At 40.4% G+C, this 17,468-nt stretch overlaps 1 pseudogene; it reads left to right on the plus strand.

Annotated features, from left to right (window-relative positions):
* Positions 1-6,027: 6,027 nt before the first annotated feature.
* LOC129673677 (signal-regulatory protein beta-1-like) lies at positions 6,028-15,968 on the plus strand (annotated as a pseudogene).
* Positions 15,969-17,468: the final 1,500 nt, after the last annotated feature.

The following is a 17,468-nucleotide window of genomic DNA, read 5'->3' on the forward strand; positions in this document are numbered from 1 at the left end:
CTTCAACACCCTGCTGGGTAGAGTCTTTCAGGGGCCCTCTGTGGTAGGCTCCTGTCCTGTTCTGTTTTCTCCCTCTTCTGATGTCCATCCTCTTTGCCTTTCTGAATGAGGATTGAGCATATTACCCAAGGTCCTCTTTATTGCTTAGCTTCTTCAGGTGTATAGATTTTAGTATGTTTATCCTATACCATATATCTAATATCTGCTCATAAGTGAATATATACCATGTCTGTCTTTCTACTTCTGATAAAGCTCACTCAGGATGATCTTTTCTCGTTCTCACCATTTGCCTGCAAATTTCATGATTTCCTTGTTTTTAATTGCTGAGTAGTATTCTACTGTGTAAATGTACCACAAATTCTATATCCATTCCTCAGTTGATGGACATCTGGGTTGTTTCCTGATTCTGGCTATTATGAATAAAGATGCTACAAACATGGTTGAGCAAATGTCCTTGTGTACTTAAGCATCTTTTGGATATATGCCTAAGATTGGCATAGCTGGATCTTGAAGCAGCACTATTCCTAATTGTCTGAGAAAGCACCCGTTTGACTTCCAAAGTAGTTGTACAAATTTACATTCCCACCAGCAATGGAGGAGGGTTTCCCTTTCTATAAATCCTCTCAAGCAAGTGTTGTCACTTGAAATTTTATCTTAGCCATTTTGACGAGTGTAAGGTGAAATCTCAGGGTGATGAACATTTCTTTAAGTGTTTCTCTGCCATTTGACATCCCTCTATTGAGAATTCTCTGTTTAGCTCTGTACTCCATTTTTTAATTGGATTACCTGATTTGTTATTTTATAAGTGTTAAAACAACATTTCATTTTAGTTTGTTCATTAATTTATAGAATTTATGGTAACAAGAAATGTTGCAGAGGAAGGGGTACCAGACATGGTCATGTCTAGACAATCCTACTGGAACAGAAGCCATACACAAGTTCTATAATTTGTGTTTTGCTCCTATCTCACACAGTAAGCCCCAGTGCTTAATAATATTTGAAGTTAGAGTTCTGTTGCTTTATTTTTCAATTTATTGTGTTATAGTATCTTAATACACACAGCAACTAGTGTTTTTTAAATTTAATATTACTTATATAGTTATTTATTTTTACAATTTACTCACTTTATATCCCTGATGCAGCACCCCCTGCCTTGTCTCCTCTTAGTCCCATGCACCCTCCCTCTTCTCCCCCTCGGCCCTTTCCCTAGTCCCCTGATATGGGAGGACCTCCTCCCCTTCTATCTGAACCTAGCTTATCAGGATTCATCAAAGACTGGCTGCATCATCTTCCTCTCTGGCATGGCAAGGCTGTACTGCCCAATAGGAGGTGATCGAAGAGCCGGGCACTGAGTTTTTGTCAGAGACAGACCCTGTACACCTCACTGGGGAAAGCACTTGGAAACTGAGCAGCTAATTGGCTTCCTTAGAACAGGGGTCTATGTCCTCACTATACATGGTCCTTGATTAGAGTATTGGTGTCTCCAGGCATCCCTGGGCCCAGGTATTTTTGTTCTTTTGGTCTCTTTGTTAGTCCCTTTCCTGACCCCTCCATGTCTTTCTCTCTCTTCTTCCATCAGAATCTTGACATTCTGCCCAAAGTTTGGCTATGAGTTTCAGTATCTCCTTCAGTACCTTGGTGGATAGAATCTTTCAGAGGTCCTCAATGAAAGGCTCCTGTACTCTTCCTTGTCTTCTCCAATTTCCAATGTCTATTCTTTTTGGTCTTCTGAATGAGGGTTTAACATCTTTCCAAGGGTCCTCCTTATTGTTTAGCTTCTTTCTGGTGCTTTCTCGGAAACTTAGGAATAGTGCTACCTCAAGATCCAGCTATACCTCTTAGGCATATACCCAAAAGATGCCCCACCATTCATTAAGGACATTTGCTCAGCTATGCATTCAAAGCTTTATTTGTAATAGCCAGAATCTGGAAGCAACCTAGATGTCCCTCAAAAAAGGAATGGATATCGAAATTGTGGTACATTTAAACAATGAAATACTATTTAGAAATTAAAAACAAGGAAATCATGAAATGTGCAGGCAAATGGTGGGAACTAGAGAAGATCATACAAAATGTGAAAGACACATATGATATATACTCACGTATAAGTGGATATTAGCCATATAACATAGGTAATTGTTGTTTTTTTTTTCAAAATTTATTTTATATCCTGATCCTCCCTTCTCTGACTCAGGTCCCACCCTCCCTCCTTCTTTTCCCTATTCCATCTCCCCTACTCCTCAGGAAAGGAGATCCCCTTGCCCCAACCCTATCAAGCTGAATCAGGACTGAGCTCATCTTCTTCCCCTGTGGCCAGGCAGCCTGCAAAGGGGAAGTGATTGAAAAGCAGCCAACAGAGTCCATGTCAGAGATCCCACAGTTTCCTTACTAGGGAATCCACAATCTCTATGATGTTTAGTTAAAAATATTTTAGTCTATAATTTTGGTATATAAATTTAAGATTTTCAGTTGGAACAAATTATAGAATTTGACAAAAGTGCACACTCTTATGCCAAAGTATAAATTACTATATAGCCTTACACAATGCAATCCATTCAAGTTATTTTTATTATATTTTATTTTTTGTCAGTTAGTATCCTAGTACTATCTATCCTATCCACAAGTTTGCTAGATCTGCCATTAGTTGGTTACACAAAATTTTAATTTCTTTTTTTAAAAAAATTTTCATTCACATTTTATTCAATATATAGCCCAATTGAAGCCTGCTCCCTCAATTTCCCCAGTTGCACTCTTCCTCCCTCTTCTCCTCATCCCCTTCTCTTAGTCCACAGAAAGAGGAGGGAGCTCTCTGCTACTGCCATCTGCCCATAGCTTGTTAAGTCCCATCAGGACTGCTTGGATCCTCTTCTTCAGTGTCCTGGCAAGACCCCAACACAAGGGGCCAGAGATCAGACAGCAATCAACTGAGTTCATGGTAGAGATTGCCCCCAATCCCCTCACTCAGATATCCACATGGAGACTGAATTGCCAATTGACCAAACCTGAACAGGGGGTCTAGGTCCTCTCTATGCATGGTCCTCAGTTGGTGCATCAGTCTCGGCAGGACCTCCTGGGCTCAAATTCTTTAGCTATGTTTGCCTCACTTTGGGGTTACTGTTCCATCCATGTCCCTCTAATTTCACCCCTCTCTTTTTTGCCCAAAGTTTGGCCCTGATTCCAGGAATCTGCTTCAATCCAGTTATGTGAATCCTTTCAAATTACCATCTATAGTAGACTCCCATCCTATTTCCTCTCTCCCACTGCTTCTGGTGTCTATCCTGTTTGCCATTCTGAGGGAGATCTAAGCATCCTCCCTAGGGTCCTCCCTTGGTGCTTAGCTTCTTTAGGTCTGTAGAAGGCTGTCCTATATTATATGGCTTATCTCCACTTATTAGTCAATATTTACCATGCCTTTCTTTCTGTTTCTGGGTTACTTCACTCAGGATGATCTCTTCTAGTTCCATTCATTTGCCTGCAGATTTCATAATTTCCTTGTTTTTAAGAGCTGCGTAGTATTGCATTGTGAACTTCCCATACCTTACATCTGATAAAGCACTAATATTCAGATTATATAAAAAAAAACTCAAGAAATTAGACATCAGCAAACCAAGTAATCCAAATAAAAAATTGTGTTCAGAGCTAAGCAGAGATTTCTCAACAGAGGAATATATAATGGCAAAGAAATACTTTTAAAAAATGTTCAACGTCTTTAGTCATCACAGAAATGGAAATTAAAACAACACTGAGAGTCCATCCTATACCTTCCAGAATGGCTAAGATAAAAAACTCAGTTGACAACACATACTTGAGAGGATGTGGAGAAAGGGGAACCCTCCTCCATTGTTGGTGGGAGTGTAAACTTGTACAATCACTTTGGAAATCAAACAGGCGCTGTTTCAGGAAATTGGGAATGGTACTACCTCAAGATGCAGCTATACCACTCCTGGGCAGACATTAAAAAGTTGCCTTACATTCAATAAGGACATTCGCTCAACTATTGTCTTAGCAACTTTATTTGTAATAGCCAGACTCTGGAAACAACCCAGATGTCCCTTACAGAGGAAAGGATACAGAAATTGTGGTACATTTGCACAAAGTTTTAATTTCTTGAAATTCCTTTTGTTTTTGACTTCAGTTATCTAGGGAAGCTGAGTCTTGTGCTCAGATATCCTTGTCTGTGACCTAACAGTGACTGAGTGGTCCAAGACTATCGCCCATACTTCTCAGCAGGTTGGAAATTAGAGCCACCATTATCCAAAAACTAAGTGGAAGTGCTGAGCTCAGAATGAATGTTTTATGAAAATGTAAAAGTCATGTACAGGAAGAAGTTATTTTATCTTTCACTACTCCCTTATTCTTTGGCTACTTTAATGTCAGCCCAAAAGAGCCCATTAGCATTCCCTGCAGGGAAGGTATCATTGTAGTGAAAGGAGATATTTAACTTGAATACCATGTTTTCTCCTTTGTGTTGATTCCATAGTGTTATCCTGTGTGGAATTCTTGGTTTTATTTAAATTCTGGATGTATTCTCTCTTTCTGATCGATACAGTATCTCACTACTTCCTGGATGTTGATATTTCTGATATGAGCAATGTTCATATCATTTTTTAGGATGTTTAAAGAAAAGAATTATGCTCTAGACTGCTTTCAGTCTTCTTTTACTATACTTGGCTTTTGTCAGTTGGATTACAAATGTGCTGGCAGGATATTCTCTGAGTTTATACCACATTTAATTAGTTCATGTTGGCTTTACCGATTTTGTATTCATCAAACTTCCAAGATATTAGACAACATTTTTTTCAATAATCCTTCACCTATACTCCAAAATCTTTAATTTCTTCTCTTTATTTGCCCACTGCCCCTGCACTGCTGACACAGTCACATTATTGTCTCTATTTCTATATTTTTATGATTTATTATAAAATATGTAAGTACTTTGTAGATGTGTTAATTGAACCTCTCGGTCACCTTGTATCTTGACTCCCCAATAACATGTGTTTCCTTCTTACCACTTCTCTAGTGTTCTTATCTTCCTAATCAGACTCTTGACTTTCTTTCATTCAAAATTGGTAGCTAGACTTCTGGTTGTTAGCCTGGCCTGTGGTCCAGCAGGGATCTCCGTTTTTCTGACTGGCATGGCCTTTCCTTTAGTAGCAGGTATACACCAGTGCAGGTGTGGGAGCATGGCAGCAGGAGGCAGTTGTCAGAAGTTTGGGTCTTTGGGCTATGAAAGGAGAGAGTGGGAGGGTTCCAATGTCAGATGTATCCCTTCCCTGTTCTGGCTTGTGTGGCCTGTTCCTGAGCAGTGGAGGTCTGCCTAAAAAGGGAAAGGTACAGTGAAGGGGTTGGGGGCAGTGAGCCAGGGAAGGTATCATTGGCTTCCAAACTGAAGGAGTGGGAGCGTTCACACAGCAAGTAGGTCTGTTACCTCTTCTGGTTGGTCTTCCCCTAAGCAATGAACGTGCACCTGAGTAGCAGGAGTGTGGAGGTGTGGGGAATGGGGTGGGGTAGCAGGTTTCGTCTTTGGGTATTGAACCAAGGAAAGAAGAGAGAAACAGAATTCAAACAGCATGTCAACTCTTTCCTGTTTTGTCTGGAAGTTTTATTTCTTAATGAGGTTACATGTTATAATTTTGGGGGATCTATCTAAAGCAGCATTACCCCATCTGATAAACCAAACCCCATCATGAGAATCTTGAAATCATATGTAGACCTCACTATACATTTATGTTCATATCTCATTGGTCTAAAAGAGTCACATAATCACACCCAATAGTATTGTAACAGAAGTTCCATATGCTGTGTGCACAGAAAATGAAGCAGATACTGGATGAAGCATGAGAACTCCTAACAAAGTAGGGCTTCAATCAGAATCCTGCCAATTTCCCTCTATATCTGTGATTCACTTTCCTCATCTGTGTTAAGAGTCACAAGAGAAGGAAACTATGATCATGTGCATGCTGAGCATTTTTGAGAACAGTATTTGATCACAAACCTGTGGGTTCCCATCAGGATGAGCACTAACTGATGTTTCCCGCAGGAGCAGCTATGCTGAAGCTGAAGGTGATTCAGCCTGAGAAATCAGTTTCTGTCCGTGCTGGAGAGTCAGCCACTCTGAACTGCACTGTGACCTCCCTGCTCCCTGTAGGGCCCATGAAGTGGTACATGGGTAGAGGACAAAGTCGGCGCATTGTATATAGTTTTACTGGAGAGCAGTTACATAAAGTCACAAGTGTTTCAGATACTACATAAAGTAACAACCTGGACTTTTCCATCTGAATCAGTAACATCACCCTTGCTGATTCTGGCACCTACTACTGTGTAAAGTTTCATTATGACCCATCAGAGCTTGGGAAAGAGCTTCAGTCAGGGGGAGGCACCATGTTGTATGTGCTTGGTAAGTACTGCATTGTCCTCCTCATCCCTGATTTCTCCAACAGGTAAAAACCGTGTTCAAGATTCTGTGAACAAGTAAGAACCAAGTGTGGAAGTAAGCCCTCATGTTCATAGAGTGACTTTCCCCAATTGTGGTCCAAGGAATCTGAAGAAAGAAGGTGACATGCTATTTGCTAGAGGTTCCCCTTCTGATGAATGGGGTAAATCCATGCCCTTGTCTGCCTGCCCCACAGAGCTTACCTTTCCCAATCTGTCCCAGCCTAGTGACCGACAGCTGACTGCCTGGTCCAGTGATGGGATCACACCTGGCCTACGGCCTCCATAGGGTCTTTCTTCACCTGATGAATTCTTCTCTTTCTATCCAAACATCCTGGGGCCTAGTTGTGCCATGTTCTACTCTAGATGTCAACACAGATGGCAGAAAGCTGCCAAACAGGAGCTCTTTACTCAAAATTTGTGTCTCCTTTCTCCCAAGAGAAAAAACACATCACTGCAGAAAATGACAGGGTTAAGGAAGGGTGTGATTTCTTCATTTGTTCTACATCTATAGCACACTGAGAACATTCTGGATATGTCTACATTCTCTGTGGAATCTCTTAGCTCTGGTTTAGGTGTTGGCACCAGGCTATCCTTAGTACTGTCAGAAAACATTTTGTGTCAGGGACCAACTCTCCCAGGCACTAAAGGTCTAGGCCAGTGTTAGCTTGCCTCCTAGAGGTCATTCCATGAGGATTGTCAGTTGTCTGGTGAGGTAGCCAGGTTCTCACTTTGAATTTCCAGACAGAAGCCGAAATTCTTCTAACTTGGTCTTGATTTCAGGAATTTTGCAGTATGAAGGACAGTCATACTATCCAGCTACTCCTGTAGGTGATGTGAGCCCTGAATAGCCTGTGTCTTGACCTTGATGACATAGCCAGCTATTGGTCAGATCTGACATATAATATATGCCTCATTCTAGGCCTCCTTCTGATTGTCCAAGCAAGAGACACCATGATCAATTAGAAGCCAGATTAATAACAGATGCTGATTCAGAATTTCATGAACTTAGGCAACATTTTCATTCACCAACAGCTCCAAGGTTTTGAGATTTTTCTCATTCTCAGAATCTATATACAGCAGTGATCAGAAATCTTCCCAAGTGTCAACCATACTCTTACCCCATATTCTAGGTGAAAACTCTTCCACTGTGGAAATAAAGCATAATAGTCCAGCAGCTAGAGATACCATATTTCAGATCTCAGGCCATGAAATGTTTCATTTATTTCAATTTTTGGCTATGCAAACATTGCCACAGTGATCAACTCTGATGGTTACCATTTTGGCCATAAGGCACATGTTCTCTGGAGAAGGACTGCTGGATTTGAGAGTGAATTAGATTATAAGGATGTTACTGTTTTCCCACATAGATGTGATGTAGCAAGTCTTCTCATAACACCTTAACAGAGAGAAACAGGGAGAGTGGCTTCCTCCTGAATCCATCCATATCAATAACAAGGACACTGAAGTTCTAGGTAATGCAATATTTAGGCAACCAGCAAGTGACTCAAGTAAGATAAAATGAGTAAGTTTTCAGTGATGATAGCCTTATTTTCCATATCATTTGTCCTAAGGATACCGTTGATGAAGGACACACTTGTAAGAACAGGTATGAAATAGCAACGTGCTACGTGTGATGTCTCTGTTATATAATTTTCTGCTACTCATGTGTTACATGGGAGAAGTCACCTCTTCCTTTTAGAGAAGAAGACCCTGAGGTTTATAGAGGTCACCTGACTTGTGCACAGGTGAGGAAGAGGAAAGGGTTGACTACAGCACACTGCCTCACAGACTGACACAGCGTATGTGCTAGTCTTCCTACATAGTATGTATATTCTCTGAGCAGCAGACACAAAAGAGAAGGTCAGGGTCTACAGGAGCCTGGGGACACTAGAACAAAGGTCTCTTCTGCCTGGAGCTATCTGGAGCAGGCATCTGGCACAGAATTCCTCAGGTCAGATTGTTAGGGAAGAAGTAGAGTGCAGGGCTCCAGTGTGGAGACAGTTAGTTTCTTGTGGGAAACAAAAGTGAGGGCACAATTATGGCCTCTGAGATGCAGATGGGAGGAGCAGACAGGGTGTCTGTTTTAGGCTTCAGAATCCTCATTTGTAGCATGATGTTGGTCATAGTTCCTTAAGAGAAAACCCTGAGCCCTTTCTATATTACCTGAGAGCAGTATGCCAAAAACAAAACAAAACAAGAAACAGTGGCATATCATGGTTTTCAAACCTTGGATAACTCATTGAACCTGACCCTTAGTTTCTTCTTTTGTAGAAAATGGCTCTTGTGCCGACTTTTCCAGAGTGCTATGACTACCCAGCCATGGAGGGGCACAATCTAACTCTTTATGGAGTCCTCAGTTTTCTATTTTGTGATGATGACAGCCATGGTCCCTGGTAGGTGTTTCTTCATGAAGAAGAAACCATGCACATATTCTTGGCTGGTGATATCAGAGTCATTAAGAACATCAAAATTTCAGTGGTTTGCAGGAGAGAGGAAAGAATTTAAATGCCTGAACATGCATTCCAGCACAGCTACTCTCTGACAAGTGCCCAGAACAAGACCTTCTGCAGGGGACTCATGATACAGTCTTCCTGCTACACAGTATGTAAACTGGTTATACTGAAGGAGTAAAGTCATATTAAAAAACTTAGAAAAACTGCTGACTTCTAGAAAATATTTCACCTATTTGAGCTGTGTTACTAAGGGGCCATGTGACCTTGCTTTTCACTTTCTCTCTAGGCTTTAGGTGTCAATCAAGTTAGGATGAGGTAGGTTGTTCTTTACTTGGCTATTTTTGGAATTCCTTGGAAAACAAAAGTAAATCCTAGATCCACATTTCTTTAATTGTTCACTTCTGGGTATTTGCTTCTGAAATATCAAAGACATGCTCTGAGACAAAAGTACATATGTAATCATTCCCTAGATAGAGCTGTTCAGACACCAAGCTGAGACATTACAAACCCTTATGCTTCAGAATAGAAGGGCCCAGCCTGCTGTGCTCAACTCTCTAAAGCCAAAGGAATGAACTAGGAACACTTATTAGGGAGAAGACCAAGGCATTTACCAAGGTTTAAACTAAGGTTTAACTAAAGCAGAGCCTTGTTCAAATGTAATTTCAGGGCAAATATTTCCTACATTGCACAAGTCTGCATTAAAACTATTTCTGGGGACAGAGATTTCTCTTCTTCACTCAGAACTCTATGTTTTATGACACAGTATGTCATCAACAGCTCTGAGCTTCTCCCTTCTCATAGTCATGTGCTCTCTAAAGTTAGCCCCTCTGGAGTAAGGCCCTGGGTCCCCATTGTGCTATATAAGCCACTAGCAAACATAGTGAGAGGATCACTAAGAAAGCAGAGGATGTCAGGGTATAGAAGCCTCTGCTCCTTAGGTGGGGATGTCATGTTAGTGGGGGCAACAACCCAGAGACACAACATATACCTTTTGTATATGTCTTTGTATGCCTTTTCCTGAACCAAAATGGTGAAAAAGAATAAGTGATCCTAAAACTTGTAACAAGGATAGTATAAGTAGGATTTGATAAGTGGGACTCTAGCATCATTTTCATCTTTCTAGTGAGATGTTTTAATCCAATTTTTCATGAATGGGTATTAGGAAAAGTCTTAGCTCAAGTACTTTGCACTTTAGTCTGTGTAACTTCTCCACCCACATGCACTCTGATCTTAATCCTACCAAAGCTTCATCACTGGAATCTACACAGTGAAAGAATGCCTAGAAATTCCTAATAATTGGTGGCTTACTCTGGCCCCCACAAACCCATAGGGTCATCAGGGTTGCTAGAGTTTAGATAGCTTGACTTCACATAACACTTTTTACATTCCTGGTTGGATGGACATTTGAGAAGAAATTACACATGTACAAGTACCAATGTGTAATATTTGTCATACTTTGCTTATAAAACAGGTGAATTATGAAAACCTCAACAGGAGACATCTACAGGGAAAACCGCATTCATCTCAACAGTCCACACATATGCATGCATGTAGGACCAGAGAGTATTTCTGTCTGCTCAGGAGGCTTGCTTCTGTGTCCCTTGAGATTAACAATTAGGAAATGAACCACCTCTGGCTTTATCCAAAGAAGGTAATCAGTGTTTGACTTAAGACTAAGTCCACCTTGAGCCTAGGTATGGTGATACAGACTCGTGGGCTCTCAGTTTGAAATTCAGGACTTGGCACAGATTAGACATAGTGGCATATAGGTACAAAGAAAAAAAGAAAATGGAATCAGGAAGGGTTCTTGCTTTGTGCCACTTCTGGGATGCATTTATTTTCTCAGTTATACTAGATGTCAATCTAGAAATATTTACCATAGGTTGTCTAGGTTTCATGAGGAGGCCAGCCGGAATATACGATATAAAGTATAAAATACTTTCGTAATTGCCTTTTTTGGCAAGGCTTAGAACTTTAAGTGCCCTGGCTCTTCCTCATTTTTTCCTGGGCATCTCCATTAAACTGGGCAGAAACAGAACAAGGGATACCATAGGAAGGTCTGGAAAAAAAAACAGGAAAACACACTGAGGAGGATGTGCACTTACTGTCTGTGGCTAGGACATAAGCATGACATGGGGGAAAAGCAGGTCCTTAGTATGGTTGAAGCTCTGCTATTGATCCCAAGCACCAAGCAAACCATGATGATGGTGATATTATCTAGGAAGGTTCTTCACAATGTTATGTCCTCAGTGGAGGCCATCACAATCTCATCCTTGTCTACATGCTAATTTACAGCAAAGCCGTCTCCTCCTGTGGTCTCAGGACCTGCAGCCGAGCTTCACCTCAGCAGACAGTGACCTTCACATGCAAGTCTCATGGATTCTCCCCTCCAAATATCACACTAAAGTGGTTCAAAAGTGGAAAAGAGCTCTCTCCCTTCGAAACTACTTTGGACCCCAAAGGAGAAGGCGTCTTCTACAATGTCTCCAGCACAGTCCAGTTAATGGTAGGACATTCTCAGATCGTCTGTGAGGTGGCCCATGTCACCTTACAAGGAAGTCCTCTCCGTGGGACTGCCAACTTGTCTGACATCATTCGAGGTAGGTGTCTCTGAACCACAGCTCAAGCTCATATCTGGTTAGAATGGTTTGTCCACAGTTCCCAGCAAGTATTCATGTGTACCACACAGGAGGGATAAAAGGCTATCATCAGCTCATGAAGGAAATTGTATTTCTTTTAACAGAAGAAATGAAAGCTGTACTAATTATGAGCCCCACAGCTCATGCACAGCATTTCCGGGCATTTATTTCTGTCCCAGTTTACACTGGAGTTTTTCTTATTAATTTCTTTATTAGGATCCACACACATCACTGCCTGAGCTCTTGTGTGTTAGGAGCTGTGCTTAGTGGTTTCTCTACTCTGGAACAAACACTCCTGTCCCATGATGCATTAGCAATTGGGGTGGGTCCACAGGACTTCAGACTCTTCCCTGTGCCTCAGTTTCTTCTGCCTCAGCTTCTGCTTGTGCTTTTTCAGTTCCACCCTTCCTGGAGATCAGCCAGCATCCAACAGTGATACTGAATCTGATAAATGTCACCTGTCAAGTGAAGAACTTCTATCCTTCGAACCTTCAGTTGACCTGGATAAAGAATAGAAACATGTCTCAGACAGAAGTGGCTTCTACACTCACAGTAAACAAGGACGGAACCTACACACGGACCAGCTGGTTCTTGGTGACCATATCTGCACACAAGGAGGACATGGTACTCACATGCCATGTTGAGCATGATGGACAGCCAGCAGTCAGTAAATCCCATACTGTGGTGGTCAGTGCACATCAGAGGGAGCAATGTACTGGCATCATGTCTGGTGAGGTCTCCACCCCTCCTCCTTGGCTGTGTAAAATATGGTCATTTAGAACATATTTCTGATGAAAAATAGCACAATAAGATTATGTGTGATTGTGTTCCCCTAAAAATCTGTTCTTAACTCCAGTGGCAGAGCTTGTGATCTTGAAGGCATTTAAGACTGCATTTGTTGCTTCTGCATAGCTGCACACAAAACAACTTAGGTCAGGAACAACTACATTTCCTAATAAGGATCTTAAAAGAACTGTATTTTGAGTTTTTCAAAATCACTTTTATAAGCTTTTGTGTGCCACAAAATTAGGTTTTATTTCATCTTTAAATCCTCATCATCATTTCTTGATAAATTCTTTGGACCTCAAAGAAATCTATCCCAATGTGTTAAAATGATGAATTCAGTTTCCTTTAATGTTTATAAAAACACATCAATCATCTGATATTGGACATATTGTTGAATGTTGTATGTTTTGGAGAATTTTTATACATTTTTATCTGAGTTTTGAAATTTCTGCTATAGAAATTCTCAAAAGATTTTATTGTCATTTTTTTTGTCTGTGGTCTATGATGATATTCCTGTCCCGGTGTTGATGTGGAAAACTTGTGATTTCTCTTATATTCCATCAGTCATTAGTCTGATATTGTGCACAAATGGTGGGAAATGGAGTTCAGAGAAACTGTAGCATAGCCTCTGAAAAAATTATAGGAAAAAAATAAAAATAAAAATTGTTTTTTCATGGCCAGACCTCAGTTGTAACTGAACTTAACAGCAGCTAGGTAGAGGAAAGCTGAGTACAAAATTCTGGGAAAGTGAAGGGCAGCATCTCATTAAGGGAATAAGTATTCCACCTATTCATTTGGCATGGCATAGACTTAAATTGCCTTCCTAGGACTTAGGCTAGAGATTTTATTTTCTTGATGTGAAGTTTTAGTGCATGGGCTTTTATTGCTATTCTAAAGATAAAATTTTTTTCATTCTGTTTTCTCCTGGTTTATTTTTGTTTTGATGGTTTCCTTGAAATGGGATCAATCAATTTCAATGCTTGATGTAAAAAATAATCTTTCTGTGTATAATCATTGTCTTCTGGTTTAAGGTAAACAGTTATACACCAGGGCCTCTGATCTGTCATGCTGGGATCTCCAATTCCAGGCAGTTTTCAAATTCTTCAGTTTGAGAGTACTCTTAAGACCACTCTTTCATATTAGAATTCCAAGGAAGTACACGTTAAAGTGGATGAAGAAAGGGAGGCCATTCTGTAGTACTGTGGTTATCAGCACAGATGTGAAACAGCTAGTTTAGTCAAGGAAGACATGTGATCACAGTATTGGTCCAATAAAAGACATCATAGGTACTCAGAGAGCTGGGGGATGGGATGGTCATTAATAATTCTTTCAGACTAAAGAGATGAGAAGAGGCAATAGAATTCATATCTCAAATAAGCTGTATAAAGTTGGGTGCCAGATTATTCCTAAGGCCCCATCAAAAGAATTTTATTCTTGTTTGTGTGTAATTTTAGGCAATGCTATACTTTCTTTTCTGTTGCTGCAATAAAATACCCAACCAAAAGAAACATAAGGGATTAAAGCTTTTGTTTAGCTTTCAATTCCAACTTGCCTAAAGAAAGCCAGACAGAGAGAAAAACTGCACCTATAATTTCTGTTTGCTGCCTGATACTCAACTAGATTTTCTGGCTGATTTTACACACTGTGGGACCCACCGATTAATGAAGCGATGCCACCTACATTCAGAGTGGTGATAGCATCTCAATTAGCAATTAAGACAATCTTCCACAGACCCACCAATAGGCAAACTCAATTTAACAAATTCCTTAACTGAAATGCTCTTCCTAGGCAATTTAGGTTGTGGCAAGTCGGCATTGGTAACTAACCAGTAGACAGTGTAAGAAATCACACTTTTGATCCTCTTGTTTCCACATCCCAAGTGTTAGGATTATAGGTATGGGCTACCAAATTATCTGTGTTGTTGGTGTGGTTGTGCTGGAGAGTGAGTCTAGGGCCTCTCATGTGTTCGGCAAACACCACACTCAGTGAACTATACACCCAGACTGTTTCTATTCTTAAAAAATAATTTTAACGTTTGATTAATTGCAAATTAAAACTAGCTATTCCTGAATGATAGAAATAGTTCAGATGATATCTGTGCTGTGGTGGACATGGCTACATTATGGTCGAGGCACCAGGGCATGTAATCTCATCTCATAGGTTCTTAACTATACATTTTTCTTCCTTTACCTGCATGTTTTTCAGCAAGTGGTTTTATGTGGCTGTTTTCCATTTACCAGGCTCCAATCATACTCCGGAATCTAGAGTTTTTTTAGGATGACTTTTATCTAAATGAGGAAGAGTGTCAATTCTCTTACTCACAAGTTTTCTCTTTTATGTGTGTTTCCTGTTTACAGCTATTCCTGGGCTATTGAGAGATGATCCTATCTGGGCAAGACACTGTCTCAGGGATCATCTTAAACAGGAGTAGAGGAATATCTCTTGATCCCACAAACCTTGTGACCCTCACCCCCTGTGTACAGTTATCCCTGCAAAGTGGCAATCCCTGACACACAGGATTCTATAAACCAAACATTAATTATTAATTAATTAGCTATGTATATGAATCCTCTACCTGCAACCTACATGCCAGAACAGGACACTAGATCTCACTATAGATGATTTTGAGCCAATATGTGGTTGATAGGAATTGAACTCAGAACCTCTGGAAGAGCAGCCAGGGCTCTTAACATCTGAGCCATCTCTCCAGCCCTCCAAACCAAGTATTTAACAGTTGACAAAATACTAATTTCTCCTCAAAGAAAACACAAAGCAGTTCATTTTGGATCTAAATATCAGTGATCATTTCCCAGGGATACAGGTTCCAGAAAGCTAAAAGTCCACTGTGGAAGTTTATGAAGTTATTATAGTAACAGAAGAAAGAAAGTCGTTAACCAAGACAATTAAAATTCCTTGTTGGGAACATGGAATAGGTGTGTTAAAAGCAGGGAAACATCTTAGAGGTTTCAAATATTATCTGATGACATCCAGCATTTACATTAGCTGAAACTCCGTCTGCTAAGTTAATACATTCCAAAGAAAATGTACTTTGCTTGCACATTCCAAATGATTCACCTAATCGTCACAAAACTGTTAATCAGGCACAGAGGAAGGCAATACATAGCTATTACAAGGACTAAATATGATCCAAACTAATTTGGCTCTGGCCTGCAATATGCCAAGCTCTTACTCACTGAAGTTGTAAACAGTTAATTGGCCTTGTAGTAGGTTCACTTTGAACTTTTCTCCTTGTGAGAACTTTTGTTCATAAAATCAAGTGCTATGTGACACTGACCACAAATTCTTACACATTTCTTCCTAGGAGGACAAGTTGGAGACATGAACTGTTGCCAATAGAGAAATAGAAACCTCGTTACCATCTCTTTTGTTTTGAACTTTTCCTTTGAACTGATAGAGAATACACATTCAAAATCCTAAGAGCTTTGAACGTGCTTAGAGGTCCACAGATGAGCCAAGAGAAGACCAGTGATGATGAGTTCCTTGTGACCTTTCTAATGGTTCCTTCTACATTTTGATTTCAGAATTGAAGACTTCAAATTCTGCTAAAGTCCTTGTAGCTGTGCTCTTTGGACACAAACTGCTGCTGGTAATTGGGGTCTTTGCTGTGTACAGGTACAAGAAGCAGAAGGCCTGACTGTAAGTTAGAAGGGATGCATGGGTATTTGCTAATTTTCTGTTTCTGTGATAAAATTCTATGACTACAACAACTTATAGAAGAAAAGGGTTTATTTGACCGTTTACTCTTCCAGAGGCATATGAGTCGATCATGCTGGGGAGGAATGGCAGATAGAAGAGAGTTAAGTGGTCACATTCTTAGAAAAAAGCATGAAGCTGATTGAACAAGCTGGAAGTAGTAAAAAGCTTTTAATCCCAAGGCTCACTTTCTGAGACATACTTCCTTTACCAAGGCTAGACCACCTAAATCTTCCCAAACAGTACCCACAACTGGGAACCAAGATGAAAATATCCTAGAATATAGGGAATGTTTTTTATTCAAAGCAGATGGATATCAGTGTGTTGATGAAAATAGACATAGCAGGATTAGTAGGAGGGCCATGTCATTTATCTGTGATAATGGCATGTTTCTAAGGCTCATCAAAAATCTTGTGGAACCCTTTGATACATACCTAGCTTACAGGAAATGTGTGAATACTGCAGAAATAGTTCAGTCCAAGGTCAACAAAAGGTGCCAAAGGAGACCTAGAGGATGTGAGGGAAGTGGGCCCTATGATAGGATGTGGTATATTGGCTTCACTATTCTTGGAGGTTACTACAGTAAGTGGAAGCCAAGGAATTCATGGGAAATATCAGTCTATATTTATGAGACAGAATTTAGACATTTCAAATGGCTGTAATAATGACTTTTTCTGCTTTGGCCTCTCTGGGACCATGAAAAACAGAGTCAGAAGACTACATGACTCAGGAGCTAGGCTGAGATGACACTTTTATGACATGAGCACCTCATCCACTCAGGACAGGAATGCTCTAGGGGGAGAGATGTACCGTGGACACTGTAGAACTAAGATAATGTGTAAATGATGAAAGGAGTGTTGAGTGAGAGGTAATTCTCCACAACACTGGAACGCTGACTATCTACATAGAGGCTCAGTCTAGGAGAAGCTGGTGAGAAGCCATGGAAGACTGCTCCCTAATGCCTTCCTTACAAGGACAACCCCAACACAGAATTTCTTGTTGTCCCTCTGTATCTGCATTGTTAACCCAGAGCTCTGATGCTGTGTGCATATTGGGTTCTATTATTGGACTCCTTTTTGTCATTATTAAAATAATTTGAAGATGGACTTAAAGTTCAAGGATAATCTACCCTGCTGCAAAGAAAAATTCTCAGTACAGGCAAAGTGTAAATCTCAGCAACCTCATGGAAAAGAAGGACAATGGAGGATCAAGGGGGAAAGCAGTCATGCTGTTTGAGAAGGCATGGATGTCAGACCTCAGAAAGGAAGGCTTACCCAGCTGAACCTTAGCATAGCATGTAGGGACTGTGCTGGTGTGGGAGAATTATAGGAAGGATAGGGTAATGTATCAAATAATGGGATAAATTATTTTGATTTCTTTTGTTACTGAGACAGGATCTAACTGTGTAGCCTTGACTTTTGCAGAACACACTATTTAGCCG

Source organism: Psammomys obesus, unplaced genomic scaffold (assembly GCF_907164565.1).
Source record: "Psammomys obesus unplaced genomic scaffold, mPsaObe1.curated_primary_1811, whole genome shotgun sequence".
NCBI classification, from domain to species: domain Eukaryota; kingdom Metazoa; phylum Chordata; class Mammalia; order Rodentia; family Muridae; genus Psammomys; species Psammomys obesus.